The sequence below is a fragment of the Notamacropus eugenii genome, chromosome 5, assembly GCF_028372415.1.
Source record: "Notamacropus eugenii isolate mMacEug1 chromosome 5, mMacEug1.pri_v2, whole genome shotgun sequence".
NCBI lineage: Eukaryota > Metazoa > Chordata > Mammalia > Diprotodontia > Macropodidae > Notamacropus > Notamacropus eugenii.
Window position 1 is genome coordinate 119,914,365 of NC_092876.1, and position 19,189 is coordinate 119,933,553.

General features: G+C 37.9%; 1 non-coding gene across 1 annotated transcript; it reads left to right on the forward strand.

The window, feature by feature from the left end:
- Positions 1 to 15,274: 15,274 nt before the first annotated feature.
- LOC140509453 (U6 spliceosomal RNA) lies at positions 15,275 to 15,381 on the forward strand. Its single transcript, XR_011968766.1, has one exon. It is a non-coding gene; the product is annotated as a U6 spliceosomal RNA (small nuclear RNA).
- The last annotated feature ends 3,808 nt before the right edge of the window (positions 15,382 to 19,189 follow it).

The window sequence follows — 19,189 nt, forward strand, 5'->3', positions numbered from 1 at the left end:
TATATGAATGAAATGGAATACTATTGTGTGATAAGAAATGATGAACAGGAAGATTTCAGAGAGGCCTGGAAAGACTTATATAAACTCATACTGACTGAAAGAAGCAGAACCAGGAAAACTTTGTACACAGCAACAACCACAGTGTGTGAGGATTTTTTCTGGTAGACTTACAACATCATTGCATTGCAAGGACCTAAAAAACTCCCAATGGTCTTTTAGGGCAAAATGCCTTCCACATCCAGAGAAAGAATTATGGAATTCAATTGCAGAATATAGCAGATCATCTTCTTTTGTATTATGTTTTAGTTTGTTATATGATTTCTCCCATTCATTTTAATTCTTCTATGCAACATGACTATGGTGAAAATGTATTTAATAGGAATGTATGTGTAGAACCTATACAAAATTGTATGCCATCTCAGGAAGGAAGGGGGGAAGAAGAGGTAGAGAGGTAAAAATATTCTTGTTTATGTGATAGTGATTGTAGAACACTGAAAATAAAAAAATAATGATAAATAATAAAAAAAGCAAAAAAGTGCTGTCTTCGGTGGAATTTTTTTGCCTTTTCTTAACCATTTCAACAATTCTTTTTAAAGGCATCATTTGCTTTATTTTTTGTGCCTCCTTTACCAAACTGTTGATTGCTTTTTCATGATTTTCTTGTACCACTGTCATTTATTTTCCTATTACCTTTCTTATTTGATTTTTATCAAAATTACATTTTTCTTTGAGGCTGCAGATGTAGCTGTTTTGACATTGGTCTTCTTCTGAGTTTTTGTTTTGATCTTCCTTGGCACTACAGTAGCTTCCTACTTTCGGATTCTTCTTTTTCATTTTCAGCTTGATTCTTGATTTTTATCTTTACGTTAAAAAGATGGATTCTGCTCCTGGGGTGGAGGAGGCACAAACCTTTAGTTGTTTTCTGCTGCTGTTTTTGGAGCTACTTCTAGGGGGTCTATAAGTTTTTATTTTTTCAAGGTGCTGTGATGCAAGGAAAGATATATTTACCGCTCTCATGGCCTGGGCTCTGGCCCATGAGTGACCTACAAGCATTCCTTTCCATTGTAAAATAGTTACCACATTCTCTACTTCCCTGGCTGTAAGTTTTGGTATGCCAGCTCACCATGGGACTGTGACCCAGTATTGAGACCCAGATTAATGTATAGGAAATGCAACAGAGTCCTTTACCTAGTGCCAGAAAAGGGACCATTGTAATCTTCTGAGCAGTTATTCTGTTGCCTGAGAGTTCCTGGAATCACTGCTGACTTTTCAATTGCCCCCAAGGCCTACTGCTGTTTTGCCAGGGTGTTACTTGCACTGGACTGTGCTCCACTTTCGCCAGTGTGATAGACCTTTCCCACTTTTTTTCTATTTTGGGCTTCAAAGTTGTTTCATCCAAGACTTTTATAGATTTTACTGCCCCAGAATGCATTCCAAGGTATTATTTTAAAGTTGCTTGGCTGGCAATTTGTGAAAAGCTCTGGAAAGTCCCAATTTTTTCTCCTTCATCTTGGCTCTGCTCCCTCACTACCAACCTTTTTAAATGTAGATATTATCCTATTCCTTTTTCACTTCCATAAAAGAGTAGATACTTATGAACTTGAAGTGCTGAACTTTGGAACTTGAGGCACTCTACCAGACCCCTCACTCTATGCTCACATTTACCATTTCAGCCTCTTCAACACCCTTCTGAGGCAAGAATATGAAGAAAGTCCCAAAAGGAACCAGCCCTTGAGACTGAACAGTCATTCATAGAAAACTTCAAGAGAAACCAAATATTTTCATTCCAAAAGGAGTTAGAAGAAAAGTCCCATGCATACCCATTTAAAAAAAATAAAAAAATACCTCCATTATCTATCTTTATGAAGGAAAAGGGAATAGATTGTCCTGGGACAGTAAAAGGGGGAGTTCTCTCTTAGTCATTGATGGCAAAATTCTTGCTAGAGTTCTCCTTAACAGGCTGATCCTTCACCTAGAATATGGTCATATACCAGAGAGCCAGTGTGGCTCCAGAAAGGGCCGAGGAACGGTTGATATGGTGTTTTTTGACCAACAACTCCAGGCGGAATACCAGGAGGAGAACAGAGGTCTGTATACAACGTTTCTAGATCTGACCAAGGGCTTTGACACTGTTAGTCATGAGAGTTTATGGAAAATTATATCAAAATTCGGTTGCCCAGAGAAGTTCATCATTATTGTATGTCAATTTCATGATGGCATGCTTGCTCAGGTTCTGGATAGTGGACAGTGCTCTTGTGCCTCCAGTTACCAATGGAGTGAAACAGGGTTGTGTCCTTGCTCCCATGCTTTTTTGCAGTCATGTTTTTTCAGTCATGTTGTCAAATGCTTTCAATGAGGATGAGTATGGCACCAAGATCAAGTATCTTACTGATGGTAAGTTCTTCAATTTGAAAAGGCTACAAGCCAAGACCAAAGTGGAAGGAGTGTTGGTGCATGATTTTCTGTTTGCAGATGATTGTACACTCAGTGCAACTTCTGAAGCTGAGATGCAACAAAGTATACATCAATTCTCTGCTGCCTGTGCTAATTTTGGCCTAATAATTAACACCAAGTAAACACAGGTGCTCCATCAGCCACCACCACACCATCCATACATGGAACCATCAGTTACAAGAAATGGAAATGTTTTGAATGCTGTGGATAAGTTCACTTATCTTGGTAGTGTGCTTTCCAGGGATGTACACATTGACAATGAGATGGATGCAGGCATTGCCAGAGCTAGCCAGTGTTTGGGAGGCTCTGAAGAAAAGTTTGGGAGAGAAGTGGTATTAGACTGACTACCAAACTGAAGGTCTACAGAGCTGTGGTGCTCACCTCCTTGTTATGTGCCTGTGAAAAGGACAATCTACTAGCACCATGCCCAGAAACTGAATCACTTCCATTGAACTGTCTTAGGAAGATTCTGAGGATCCCCTGTCAGGATAAGGTATGAGACACTGAAGTCCTTGCTTGAGCTGAACTGCTAAGCATTCAGACTATGCTTGAGAGAGCTCAGCTCTGATGAGTTGTCCCCATTGTTTGAATGAAACATGTACTCTTGCCAAAAAGACTCTTTTATGGAGAACTCACATAGAGCAGGCAATCACATGGTGGTCAGAAAAAGCTATACAAGAACACTATCAGGAACTTTGTATTTGACTGTGCAACATGGGAGACACTGACACAGGACTGCTCAGTATGGCGTGCCCATATCAGAAAGGGCGCTCTATGAGCACAGCAGAATTGAGACAGCACGAAGTAAACATAGGATGTGCAAATTTGAACTATCCACCCCATATATTCACCCTGAATATCTGTCCCCAACCTGTGGTAGAGCATTCTGAGTTCATATTGGTGTGATCAGTCACAGTTGGACACACTGAAATTTCACTTTATCATGGTGATGTTATTTTGGTCCTCTTCAAGAATGAAGGACAACAACCAACCAACCAATGACTTCAAAACTCTGGAATACTATCTTTGGTTCTAACTCCCTGAGTTTGCCCTGTCTTCTGTAACTTTCATTGTTCTGAAGATAGCTCGGTTGAATCTTATGCCCCTGTTCAGTGATCTGTTGCTGTTTCTGTTTTCATTGCCAGTGTTAGTACCTGGCTACATGTCCATATCTACTGGAGCACGTGGTGATTGGAAGTTGTGCCTTCCCACTTGGACTCAGGGCATGAACAGTGGCTTCAAGGCTGTTTTCAGGAACATAGTTTGACTTTCCTGTCCTGCTTCCTCTCCTTGCTTCCAGAAGTCTATACTTGTGCTGGCTTCTCTGATGGAGCTAAGTGGTTTTCTAACGGTCCTCCTGAATTCACATTGGCTTCTGCAATGTAACTATTCTCCTTGACTCAACTAACTTTGTTTATTTGGATTTACTGGTTCTGTTGGTCAGACCCCTCTACCCACTTCTACTTATGACCATCTTTTTTTTTTTTAAATTCTATGTTGGATAAAATTGCTAAGTTCTGCTTCTTTTTTACATTTCTTTTTCATTCTTCTTTCTGGGGATGTTTTTACATACAAATAAGCTTTAACAGCTTAAAATTGCACCTAGACTTTTAGAACACTCTCTGAGGTTTATTCTTGAGAGCTGGGCATCTCTACCACCTTTCTTGTTGTCATTTTAACAGGAAGCCTCGTTTTAAAAATATATTTCTATCAAACTCTTTCATGTGTAGGCTTTTGGGAAAGAGGTTGGAAAGAGATTTTTATGTCTGAGATTGTGTTATAACTGTGACAAGCACTATATTTGAATTTATTAGCTAACTAGATACTCTTAAGTCTTTACAAGCCTGCCCCAAATTTCACGATTATGATAACTTTTTTTTCAGGTTATGAGTTCTTCATGAAAATGAAATATCACATAGCTTGATATAGACTTCTAGGGCTGAAAGGAATCTTAGAGCTATCCCAGTTCAACAGCTCCCCATTTTACAGATGAAAAACTTAGGTCCAGGAAAGACACACACTAAGGAATGACCTTGTTCTCCTGAAGCTCAGGTCTGTGCTCTGGCCTCTGTGCCAAGGTATCACAACATATGGTTCCTTGATGTGGATTAATGATCCAATATTCCAAAACATCAGTGATCTCCTTAATTGCCTCTTCCATCCAAAAATGCAAGTCATGACCCATCCATTTCTGTCTGTCCTCTTTAGCTTATATATACCCTTTCCTAAATTCACCACAATGGGGGGAGGGATGGGGAACTGTGAGGATACTGGTAGTTGTCTAACATCTTGTGAGATCTTTTATATGTCCTCTTTTTACATGTATGGATACCAATGGAACCTCTGGGCTGTCCATTGCTTTTATTACATAATTATGCATCTTTTTATTTTTTATTTTTCTGGTCACACATTTTCAGATTTTATTTGCACCATGTCTACTGAATCAAACTAACTGGCTCTTCTCTTCTTGTTCAGTTCTAGAACTAACAGATTGTAATGCTCATTTCCATTGTAAGTACTGTTGAACTGGCTCTGTTGGTAATCTATTCAATGTCATATCATAGACTGGAGAATGGACAGTCTTCATCCACCTATTTCCCATATGAGGATAGTTCAACCTAACTCACTGGAGTGATCATATATCTCATTTAGGAGATTTTATAGCATTCTGAAGCTTGGTTCAATCAGCATGTTGTCACCTCCAAAAAGGATCATTTGAAATCACAGGAGCTGAAAAGGAACAACTTGACATAGCTTAATTTATCTGTTTATTAGTTCACTCAACAAACATTCTTAAGCACTTTTTTATGCTCAATTCTCTAAGGAGATAAGAAGATGATTGAAGTGATTTTTCTTCTCACAGAGCTTACAGTCTAATAGAAGATAATCTACATTTACAAATGACTCTGTTACAAGGTGGAAAGTTAGTGTCACAGTAGAAGTCCAAAGAGTTATGTGAATTCAGAGAAGGGCAACAGCATGTCTAATCAAAGGGAGAAGGGAAGTCTTCTTGTTACATGAACCTTAAACAAGTGTATGTGTGTGTGTGTGTGTGTATGTGTGTTGTGTTGAAATTGTATTTTTTTTATAGTCCCCATGAGTGTGCCATTGGTTAGTATAGTAAATATGTAAGTAGGTAGTGTAAGGTAAAAATAAATTGGAAATAGGAAGTAGGAGTATAAGGAGGAACATAGAAGTCAATTGCCTAAATTAATTGAGGCCACATCCAGAGACTATGTGCTAAATTAAGGAAAACTAGCTAGGCCCCAGTAAATGCCCTCCCCAGGTGGTACTGATATGATAAGGAGACAATCCTGAGATTGGTGTGGACAAGAGTACATCACCCCTATAGAACTCCACAAGAAAGGAACCCCTTAACTGTGCCTCCAGTTCTAAGCCTAAATGTGCTCCAATTCTTTTTGACAAAAATATTTTTAATTTATGGAATAAAACCTGCATTTCCATGACAGCATATATCAACAACAAAAGACAATTGTACATGAAACGTCAAATCTATTATGTACAACTTGCTATTCTTATTAAATATATAATAAAGTTATCATGTAAGTTTTTTTCTTCCCTCCCCAACCTCACCCTAGAATTAGCTACCATTAGACAGAAATAGGTGTGTGTGTGTATGTGACTCTATGTCCCCACCTCACTCTTCCATCTGATTCTGTGCACCATCTGTTTTTGTACTTCTTGTACCTTATTAAAGTATGCCTTTATTTCTGCTTTGTTAGAGTATTGTGTCTTTTTAAAGCATGGCTGATGCATTATCACTTTCAAAGTAGCCAGTATAATCTTTCCCAGTAAGCATACAAAGAATTGGGCTTGTTCATCTACCTCAATTGGAACCTCTTTGTGTTCTCTCTGCTTAGGTATAAACTATACATCAGACTTAGGACTAGGTTGTCACAGCTGCACCTGTTTTGGGGAGAGCATGATGCTTAGAACCTACTAATAGAAAGTAAGGGCTAATAGCTGAAGCCTGTGCCCCTCCAGGTAGGAACCTTCCCTCACAGTTGGGTTTAATAAAACATTATGCAGATTTGAGAATTATCAGTACAGAGATGGCAACTAAATCCCTGGGTTTTGCTTCACCAAATGCAATAGTATTGAGGAAAAAGAGAAGAGTGCAGAGTACAGAACTCTGAGGAACACCTTCAGATAAAGGATATGATTTCTTTGAGGATCCAACAAAGATGAGAAATTAGATAGAGAGTAGAAGAACCAGGAGAGAATGTGACCTTAAAACATAAAGAGAAGAGAGTATCAAGGAGGTGAAGGTGATCAACAATGTCAAAGCCTTCAGAGAGGTGAAGAAGAATGAGGATTGAGAAAGAGGCCATTGGATCTGGCAACCAAGAGAGCATTAGTAATTTTGGAGAGAACAACTTTGTGGAATGATAAGGTCAGAAATCTGATTGTAAGTGGTTAAGAAGAGAGTGAGATGAAAATGGAATTACCTATTGTAGATGAACTTTACAAGGAGTTTTGCCACAAAAGGCAGAAGACATAAAAAAATAGTTACCAGGACGTGGAAGGATCAAGAGATTTTCTTTTTCAGGATAGGCAAGACATGGACATGCTTATAGGTGGAAGAGGATGATCCAGGAGACAGAAAGTAATTGAAAGTAAGTGAAAGAGGGAGGATGACAGAGGTTGCAATATGTTGGAGGGGATGAGATGAAATAGGATTTCTTGAGGAGGTTGAGGGATTAGCCTTGCAAAGGAGGAAGGTCATCTCATCACATGAGTGAGGAGTGAGGGAGGAGATAGTGGTAGAAGGCATCTGAGTGATGACTATGGGGAAGAAGAGGAAAGAGGGAGCTCATGGTGAATTACCTCACATTTTTTTTTTTCTGTAAAATATGAGACAAAGTTTTCAACTGAGAAAATGGTAGGAGGGGGACTGGTGGAGATGATGAATAAGGTTTTTTAAGGGAAGTAGAAGAAGTGAAAGCCAGTAGATTATGGTCAGATAAGGTGATTTCAGAATTTCTGAACATAGGGGTGATATATTTGTGGATGATGATTAGATAAAGGTTGGAACCATCCTTGTGTATGGCTGAGGTGTAGTGGAAAAGTGGATAATGGGAAGTAAGTAGACTGAGGAACTGAGTGGTTAGCGTGTTTGAAGGAGATATTTAACATATTCATGTTCAGGTTTTCTACTATGAGGGCAGGAGTGGAGGAGGTGAGAAAAATTGTGAGCTAAGTACTAAACTCATTGAGGATTGACCTAGAAGCTTGTAGGCAACAGCAGCAAGAATTTTCATTGGGTAGTAAAGATGAATCACATGAACCTCAAAGAAGAAAAGGCTACTGAATGATAGCAAGTAGGGAGTTAACCTGGAAGTGGCAGTGGAGTACTCCCGCTATCTGCCTTTCACAGAAACTGAGGAAAATGAGTGAAGGTGCAACCATATTGGCATGGGTGTCCAGGGAGACTATGTCATTAGAGAGGAGTCAAGTTTCAGTGTGGAACAAGCACTCCACAGGGCACAGTGGTACTCTTATTATATGATTTTCAGGGTAGGTTTTGTTTGGTTAGAACTTGGATGGGAGGAGGATTCGGGAGATGACAGTAACTAATCGCATGTTGGGTATGGAAAATAGGGTTTGGCTTATAACCTACAGGGGTTCAGAATCATTGAGGGTGAGGATGTTTATCACTGAACAAAAGACATAACTCCTTTTCCCAAAGGAGGCTGGAGAGTGGACTGCAGACAAATGCAGTATGAGATGGAAGGCACATGGTCAGGTGGGAAACCTCATCTGTCTACTCCCTTCCCCTCCAAAGCCTAGAGATTAGGCAGGGAAGTGTCCAGCAGAAGATGGAAGTCAAACCTGCACATCAAAATAAGGAAGTCCCATTTCCCACAGACTTTCCTCTTCCCCTTCCCCAAAGGACAAGAGCAGTGTAAGACAGAATGGCTGAACTTAAAAAGATGAGGATGAAATGAATAAGAAGTCCATACTGAAATGGAAGGGGATCTCTTTTTGCCCATTTTAGATGGGAGATAAGGCTGGCAGCAGCAAGAGCAGTGCTTGCCTAGATGAAAGTTTTCCTGGTCTCCAAGAATCATTTAGAGAGAGTCTGCCCATATTCTCAATTTCTCCAAGGGCTCACATGTCACCTGACTTCCAAGAAGCAGGCTCCCTATCATCTCCCACCTGAGGAATTACATTAGCAAAAGTTCATTCATGCTTGTGGTGAATGAGCTTGTTGACCAGTCTGCCATTACATTCACAATGGACTTCTCATCTCCTAATTTGTTTCATCCTCACAACAGCTATGTGAGAGATGCAATGTAAGAATTATTGTTCTAATTTTATAAATGAGGAAGTTAATGCTCTGAGAAGGAACTTCACTGAGACTAAGTCACGTAGTAAGTCAGCCAGAGTGCCATGACTGAAAGATAACAAATCAAGGATGTTTATCCCCTACAATGAGCCACCTTTTTCTGTGTGTGTTCAAATACAAAAAGCTGACAGCTAACAACATGAAACTGATAGTGACAGGGACAAAGTCTAGATGTGCAGTTTCATAATTATAGGAAACTCCCATGTAAGGATGCTCCTTCTACCAAAGGACGTTGGCACCTTATAGGGGCAATTTATTGTCTTAGAGAGTTTCTTAGGGCATATGTTGACATTTATGTTTTATATGTTTTCAATATATTTTAAGGTTTTTCCAAAATTTTAATTTAAATTTTACCTTTTTTCCTCATAACAGCCTAGGGACGTGGGTACCATAAGTGTTATCTCTATTTTATATAATAGAAAAGAGAGACACAGAGGTATTTAGTCATGTTAAGCTTATTCATTTCTTATCATAAAACACTATCCTAGAAAGATGAACAAATTTTTTTTTTTGAATTATCAGAGTCAGAGGTCATGGGAGTCTAAGTACCCTGACACAGTTAAGGAGAACAAACATAGTAACCATAACAATGGGAGTCCAAGACAGAACTGCTAAGAAAGAAGTGGCATGTTGCACAGGGAAGACTTGATTTGAAGCCCAAAAACTTGGGCTTGAATTTTTGGTTTGTCTTTACTAGCTTCTGCAAGCTTATGATCTCAGGCAAGATACTGAACATGTCTAGGACTCAGTTTCCTCCTGTTAAATGAGATATTTAAACTAGATGGTCTTTAGGATTCCTTCTAGTTAAAAACCCTATGATTCTGTGATCCTGAGGACCAGTCCTGGGATAGGGGTGATGGAAATTGGTTAATGAGTTAATGGTTAATGATAAAGCTCCATTTGAGGTATGAACCTATCTCCTTAAATGGCAGGCAAGGACCTGCTTCATTAACAAGCTGAGGACGCACTCTGCCTGTTGTTCATCATCATGACTTAGGGGTAACAAGTAATTGAATTTCTTTTGGCGAAAAAAAATCATTTAGTTGTATTCACTAATGATGATGTCCCTGACTAAATGATGCTAGATGAAAAAAAGTATTAGTATTCAAAGCACTGTTAATCTTTCTAATCATTACTAGATGTTTGAAAATTGACTTCCTTAGTCTGATTCTGATTACGTATTTCATTTTGTAGCTCTTCTCACACTGGTCCATTCATCTTCCTTCACAATTGGTATGATTTGCTCATTCATTGAGTGCTCAGCACAGGTGATTGGTAGTTACTCCATGAAGAAACTGAAAGAAAATAGATTTCCATACTTCAGGCTTAACTTGTTAAGTACTTACTTAGAATGGCAAAGCATTCCTAGGAATGCAACATTCTGTTTCAATCCAATAAATGTATTTATTATATACGAATCATATTCAAAAGGCTGTACTTATATCTGGTATCAAAAAGATATAAATCAAACAGTCCTTGCCTTCAGTAAACTTATTGTCAATTTGAACCCTTGTCCCCTCTTTTATCCTTCCTCTCCCACCTCTTTCTTAACTTCTAGAGCTATAAGAGACCTCAGAGATAAGCCAGTCTAATTTCCTCCTTTTACAAATGATACAATATGTAAAGAAGATGTAAACAGAGAGCTTATATCAGGAGGGAGATACACACATGCAGAGGGAGGGAGGGAGAGCAAAAGAGGGAGGAAGAGAGAATAGCTACTGTGATCAGGAAAGACATCCAATGGAAGGTACCACGTGCGATGACTTTTGAGGAAGGTAAGTGTCAGGAAGTAGGGGAAAGGGTTAATTCAATATACTACCCCACTTAAAATCAAATACCTTAGGTGGGAAAAATGATGATTAAATCAATCAGAACTAGGTATGAACAAGGACTAGATGCCCCAGATCAACCAAAGACATGTCAACTAGGTACAAGAGGAATTCTGTTCTCTTTGGAGAAGGGACTTGGAAATGACCTGTAGGGCTTCCATTTCAGTGCCCAAACAATTTGAATATCTGGTTCTGGAAAGCAGCCTAGGTCTTCTCTACTTTTTGTCAGAGAAGGACCTTGTGAGCTTTGAATGCCTTAAGGGTTTTGGACTGACTTTGGTTTTGTATAGAAGAAAAGCTATAGCTTATTTAAGAGAGACATTTTGATGTCTCTTCCAACAGGGTTTCTGTTGGTGGTGGTTATCCTTTGTGCTCAGAGAACCAAAATGATACCGCTGAGTTAGAGTAAAGTTATAGTGTGTTTGACTGTGGCTGATGAAACCAATGTTAGCTTGGGATTCCCTACCACAAGTGGGGTAGAAACAATCCATGTGAACATTTGGGGTAGATTCTCTAAATTTGTGGATCTAACATTTCTTTTGAGCTACTTTAATTCTGCTTTACTAAGAGAGACCTTGAGAGTGTCCTTGTATCACATTTTTTCTAAATACCATGTTTTCTAAACACCATGTTGCCCTGTGTGAATTCTCCATAAGATGGCATTTTCAGCAACCATATATTTGGCATTCAAGCAATGTAACCAGCCCATCAGAGTTGTGCTGTATGTAGTAGAGTTTGAAAGCTTGGCAATTTAGTTTGAGAAAGGTCCTGAGGTTCTAGTATCTTATACTGCCAGGTGATCTTCAGAATCTTCCTAAAACAATTCAAATGGAAACAATTTAGTTTCTTAGCATGGCGCTGGTAGACTGTCCAGGTTTCACAGTCATACAACAATGAGGTCAGCACAACTGTGTAGATCTTCATTTTGGTGGCTAGTCTAATACCTTCTCTTCCACAATTTCCCCCCAGAGTCTCCCAAACACTGAGCTAGCTCTAGCAACTCATGTCATTCTCAGTATTAATGTGTAAAACCCTGGTAAGTACACTACCAAAGTAAGTGAGCTTATCCACAGCTTTCAAAACTTCTCCATTTGCTGTAACAGATGGTTCTACATATAGGTAGTGTGGTGGTGACTGATAGAGCACCTGTGTTTTCTTGGTGTTAATTGTCAGGCTAAGATTAACATAAGCAGCAGAGAATTTATCCATATTTTGTTGAAGCTCAGCTTCAGAGGCTACTTTGAGTGCACAATTATCTGCAAACAGAAAATCATGCACCAACACTTCCTCCACTGTAGTCTTGGCTTATAGCTTATCAAGTTGAAGAATTTCCCATTAGAGCAGTAGCTGACCTTGATTCTATGTTTATGCTCATTGAAGGCATTTGACAACATGGTTGAAAACATCATACTAAAAAGCATAGGAGATTTGGACTTCTGGGAGCCAAGATGGTGGAGTAAGCAGTAAGTCACTATCACTTTCCCATATTGACCTTTGAAAAAAACCAGAAAATAGTGCTCCAGGATAAATCCTGGAGCAGCAGACTCAGTGGAAAGATGGGGTGAAGCAGTCTTTTCACCATGGACACTTGAAAGACCATAAGAAAGGTTTACTTCACTCAGTCAAAAGGGGTGTGCATTCTAGGAGAGGAAGCATCCCCACAAGCCATCAACAAGCCCTAACTCAACAAAGCAGTTGGACATACTGAACCCCAAGGTGGTGAAGCAGGTAAATAACAACACCAGGAACCCTCACATGCCTCTTCTCTACATGCCCTAACAAAGCCAGGGGAACTGGCAGTCTCCATCTTGGAGAACTACCACAAGCACTGGTGCAACCCCAGGCAGGCAGTTATCCCCCAGTGGACAGAGCTACTTCAGCACAGCCCCAGGCCAGCAGGCATCTCCTTGCAGCCAAACTTCCATGCACTTCAGTGTTGCCCCAGGGAAATACAGAAGAAACCCCACCCAGCCTCAGCACATGACAGACACCACCACTAGGATCCCAGTTCAGCACCACATAAGCTGTCAGATCCCTATAGCCTCCATCTGCCAACACCTGAGGCTGCCACACAAAGCCAGTAACCAGCCTGTCTCCCAGCACAACAAGCTTGGGACAATACCCTGTAACGCCAAAGCAGAACTCAACTTTAAAAGTCAGAAAATAGACCAGCAAAATGAAAAAAAACCAAAAAAGAACACTGACTCTTTTTACAAGGACGGGGAAGATCAAAACACAAAGTCAGAAGAGGACAACATTGTCAATATACCTACATCAGAAACCTCATAGGGGAATATGAATCTTGATCTTAAACCCAAAATGCCTTCATGGAAGAGTTAAAGAAAGATTTTAAAAAGTCAAATAAGAGAGGTAGAAGAAAAAATAAGAAATGAGAGGCATTCAAGAGAGAGTTGATAGCTTGGAATAGGAAAGACAAAAATTGACTGTAGAAAACAATTCCTTAAAAAATACATTTGGTGAAAATACATTTTGGAAAAAAGTACACCGAATAAAATAACTACTTAAAAAGTAGAATTGACCAAATGAAAAAGGAGGTACAAAAGCTAACTGAAGAAAATAATTGGTTAAAAATTAGAATTGGCTACGTGGAAGTTAATGACTCTATGAGACATCAAGAATCAGTCAAACTAACTCAAAAGAATAAATAATAGAAGAAAATATAAAATATCTCATTGGAAAAATAACTGACCTGGAAAACTGATTCATGAGAGATAATTTAAAAATTATTGTTCTACCTGAAAACCATGATCAAAAAAAGAGCCTGGACAGCTTCTTTCAAGAAATTATCAAGAAAGACTGCACTCAGGTACTAGAACCAAAGGATAAAATAGCCATCAAAAAAAAAAAATCCACCAATCTCCTGAAAGATATCCCAAATTGAAAATGCCAAGGAATATTGTGAGTAAATTCTAAAAGTACTGAGTTAAGGAGAAAATATTGCAAACTGCCAGAAAGAAACAATTTAAATATTGTGGAATCTCCATCAGGATTCCATTTCATTCATCTACCACAACTTCTTCAGCCATTCCCCAATTGATGGATATCCCCTCAATTTCCAATTCTTTGCTAACATAAAAGAGCTGTTATAAATATTCATGTATTTGGATCTTTTCCCCATTTTTATGACCTCTTTGAGGATTCAAGACTAAAGATGGAAAGTGATATCCACATCCAGAGAAAGAACTATGGAATCTGAATGCAGATTGAAGTATACTATTCTTATTTTTTTCCCTGTGGCTTTTCCCTTTGATTCTGATTCTTCTTTACAACATGTCTAATGAGGAAATATGTTTAATATGATTGTACATATATAGCCTATATGAGATTACATTGTCTTGGGGAGGACAGGGAGGAGGAAAAAATTAGAACTCAAAATCTCATAAAAATAAATGTTAAAAACTAAAAATAAATAAACACACAATAAAAGAAACCAACACAAACAAAACCAAAAATAAAAAGCACCGAGTTAGTTTTGGCAATGCACACATCAACCTCATCGCTGATGTGTAAATCCCAGAAAAGTATACTACCAAGCAAGTGTGCCTATCCATTGTATTCAAAATCACTCCATTTGCTGTAACCAATGTTTCCATGTATGAATGGTTTGTTGCTCGCTGGTGGAGAGCCTCTGCTTTGGTGCTAATTGTCAAGCCAAAATTAGTGGCAGAGAATCAATCCGTACTCTGTTGCATCTCAGTCTCAGGGGCTGCATTGAGTGCACAATCATCTGCAAACAAAAAGTCACTCACTAACTCTCCCTCCACTTTAGTCTTGGCTTACAGCCTTTTCAAATTAAATAATTTACCATTAGTGTAGTTGCTAATCTTGATGTCATTTTTGTCTTCACTGAAGATAAATTCTGAAAAATTGCTGAAAACTTCGTGCTAAAAAGCATAAGAGCAAGCACACAGCCCTGCTTCACTATATTTGTGACTGGGAAAGCACAAGAGCATCATACATTATCCAGAATCCATGCAAGTATGCCATCATGAAATGGATGTAAAATATGGATGAACTTCTCCAGGCAACTAAATTTTCTCATGATCTTACACAGGGCCTCATGACTGACCGCATCAAAGGCCTTGGTCACACTGATGAGTGTTCTATACAGACCTCTGTTCTGCTCCTGACATTTCTCCTGGAGTTGTCAGGCAGCAAACATCACATTGAACATTCCTTGATTCTTTCTGTAACTACATTGGCTCTCAGATAGATGATCATCTTTCAGATGAAGGATCAGTGGAAGTTTCTGATACGACTCTTCCTGGTAATGACTAAGAGAGAAACCCCTCTGTGATAGTCACCAGACAACCTCTTCCCTTTTACTTTATAGAGATGCACAATGGAGGCATCCATGAATTCGTGGAGTATAGCCTCCTTTTGCTATAGGGGGCATGTAGGTGCTGCAATTGAATAGAATGCTAGACCTGGAGTCAAGAAGATTCACCTTCCTGAATTCATATCTGGCCTCAGACATTTACTAGATGTGTGGCCCTGGGCAAGTAACAATTCTGTTTGCTTCAATTCCTTTATTAATAATATGAGCTGGAGAAGTAAATAGCAAACAACTTCAGTATCTTTATCAAGAAAATCTCAAATTGTTCTTGCTTCGGCAGCACATATACTAAAATTGGAACGATACAGAGAAGATTAGCATGGCCCCTGCGCAAGGATGACACGCAAATTTGTGAAGCGTTCCATATTTTTAATTTTGTTAAAATGAATGTCAAATAAATAAATTAAAAAAATAAAAAAAAAAGGTAAACATGGCAGCTAAAAAAAAAACAACTCAAATTGTGTTAGAAAGAGTTAGACTCAATTGAAATAACTGAACAACAGTAAAATGTGCAATGCCCCATGTTAAGCATGAGAGATAAAAAGTTGGTCACCTGCTTAAGTAGTCTGATAGATTTTGAACTTTATGGCGTCTTAATAATTATACTAATATGAAATATACTAATATGCTCATCAATTGAGTAATGACTAAACAAACTGTGGTATGTGATTGTAGTGAAATATTATTGTGCTGTAAAAAATGACAAGCAGGATGATTTCAGAAAAACCTGGAAAAGACTTACATGAACTGATCCAAACTGAAGTGAACAGAAATAAAAGAACATTATACATGGTAGCAGCAATATTGTTCGATGAAGAATTGTGAATGTAGCTATTCTTAGCAATACAGTGATCCTGGACTCCAGAGAAAGAACTAATATTGTTTGAATACATAATGAAACATGCTCTTTTCATTTTCTTCATCCTTTTCCTTCTATTTGAGTCTTTTTGTACAAAATTATGAAGATGGAAATATTTTGTACAATTGCACACGTATAACCTATATCTGATTGTTTACCATCTCAGGGAGAGAGAGAAAAAGGGAAGGAGAGAGGGTGGGATAGAATTTAGAACTCAAAACTTTTAAAAATTTTTTTTAACATTTAATTGGAGGAAAATTAAAAAAACTCATAAAATTGTACTAGTAATAACTAGCATTTACAAAGAATTCTGAGGTTTATTAAGCCCTTTACACACTATCTCATTTGATCCTCATGACAACCATCTAAGGTAAGTGACACTTATAGGCGAGGATACTGAGGCTGAGAGAAATAAAATGATTTGCCCAGAGTCCTACAGCTAATAAAAGTCTGAGACAGGATTTGAACTTAGGTCTTTCTGACTTTAAGTGAAGCCCGCTATGCCATTTACCTGACTTCATATTTATAGTACTAAATGCCATTTTCTAAAACTTAAGTCTGATAATCAATCAGACGTTAGCTGATAATTAAGGCTGGAAAATATACCAGTTAATGAATTAGAAAGGATTACCCCCAATGTAACAATTAATCCTAGTCCTTACAGAAGATGCAGCCAGCTTCAGTCTGGGAACACATCTTAGAAATACCAGTGGGTCATGGGATAAGGATTACCAGAGTATATAATGACTACTTCAGGACTCTAAGAATGGGGGATAAGAAGGAGATAAATTCTGTGTAGGAAGAGTTTGGTGGGGAGGGGCAGGGAAGACAGCTTTTACATAGGCATTTAAGTGGAAGATGGAATGTGGAGATGAGCAGGAGGGCAAATAGGCCAGTTAGCATAATTGTAGAATGCATGAAGAAGAATATTGTGAATAAGTCAGGAAAAAGGGTCTAAATGCAAAGATAGGGCTGGGGTACCTGCAGCTACGAGGCCACATGTGGCCTTCTAGGTCCTTGGGTGTGGCCTTTAAACTGAGTCCATATTTTACAGAACAAATCCTTTTTTTAAGAGAATGCCTCACCCTTGGTGCAGATAGGCTGGAAATGTAGTCTAAATTCCAAAATGATGAGTTTGTATTTTATCCCAGCATCAATAGGGAGCCATAGAAGATTTTAAATTCAATTTTACTTTATTTTCAATTGTCTCCCTTCTCTCACCTATTCCTACTTAGAAGACAAGAAATACAAAACTCATTACAAAAAGGAATTCAGGAAAAACAAGTTTCTGCATTGGCTATGTACTGGGAAAACAAATTAAAAAAGAAAAAAAAGAACCTTGAAGATTTTTGAACAGCATAGAAAGCAGTACTTTAGAACATACATGTTGAATGTTCTATGGTAAATTTATAAAAGAACACAGAAAAGAATTTCACAGCATAAGAAGGAATAGAACTTTCAAAGTTTTAGTTGTTTGGCAAACTATAGTCTATTAAGCTTGAATTTAATTCCTGGTAAAATCTCAAATGCATGTACAAATTCATGAAGAATAGCTTTGCTATATTTCCAATAAGATCAGGGCTGAAACAACAATGTCCATTATCACCACTTTTACTCAGTATTGTACTAGAAATGTTAACTTTAAGCAACAGGAGAAGAAACAGAAATTGAAGCAATTAGAGTAGACAAGAAAAAAGCTATCATTTTTTGCAGATGACATGATGGCAGATTCAGAGAATTCTGAAGGATCAATTAAAAAACTCCTTGAAATAATGAAGAACTTTAGCAAAGTTGTAGGATCTAACCACGTAATTCATAAGTATTTCTATATATTACAAACAAAACTCAACTGCAAGAGATAGAAAGATAAATTCCATTTTAAGTAACTTTAGAGGACATCAAATATTTGAGAGTCTATCTGCCAAGAAAAACCCAGGAAATCTGTGAATACAATTACAAAACACTTTGTATATAAATAGTCAGATCCAAATGACTGGAAAAATAGCAATTGCTTATAGGTAGGCCAAACTAATACAATAAAAATGACAATTGTACCTAATTTAATTTACTTATTCAGTATCATATCAATCAAAGTACCAAAAATTTATTTCATGGAGCTAGTAAAAATAACAAAATTCATCTGGAAGAACAAAAGGTCCAGAATACCAATGGAACTGATGAAAAAAATGCAAGAGAGGGTAGCTTAGCCCAACTTGATCTAAAAACAGTATAGTAAAGCGTCAATCATCAAAGCTACTTGGCATTGCCTAAGAAATAGAGGGTCAGTGGAACAGGTTAGGTACAGAAGACACAATAATCAACAATTTAGTAATCTACTGTTTGATAAACCCTAAGACTCCAGTTCATGGGATAAGAACTTTCTATTTGACAAAAACTGCTGGGAAAACTGGAAAACAGTATGGCAGAAATGAGGCCTAGACCAACATCTTATACCATACACCAAGATAAGGTTAAAACAGTACATGATTTAGACATAAAGGGTGAGACTATAAGCAAATTAGGAGACCAAGTAATAGTTTACCTGTCAGATCTATAGAGAAGGGAAGAATTTATGAAGAAACAAGAGATAGAGACATTTTGAAATTCAAAATGGATTACTTTGATTACATTAAATTAAAAAAGGTTTTGCAGAAAGCCAAAGCAACCAAAATTTGAAGGGAAGCAGAAAGTTGGGGAACAATTTTAATAGTCAGTGTCTCTGATAATGGCCTTATTTCTAAAATAGAGAACTAAGTCAAATTTATAAGAATACAAGCCATTCCTCAATTTGGAAATAGTCAAAGGATATGAACAGCAGTTTTTAGAGGAAGAAATTAAAGCTATCTATAGTCATATGAAAAAATGCTTTAAATCACTACTGATTAGAGAAATGAAAATGAAAACACATTTGGGGCATCATCACACCTATCAGATTGACTAACATGAAAACGATAAATATTGGAGAAGTTGTGGGAAAAGTGGAACACTAATGCATTGTGAGTGGAGTTGTGAATTGATCTAGCCATTTTGGAGAGCAATTTGGAACTATGCTCAAAGGACTATAAAATTGTGTCTACCCTTTGATTTAGTAATATCACTTCTAGATCTGTATCCCAAAGAGATCATAAAAATGGGAAAAGGGCCCACATGCACCAAAATATTTATAGCAGCTCTTTTCGTGGTAGCAAAGAATTTGAATTTGAGAGGATGCTCATCAATTGGGGAATGGCTGAACAAGTTGTGGTATACGAATGTAATGGAATACTATTGTTCCATAAGAAATAATGAACAGGCAGGTTTTAGAAAAACCTGGAAAGACT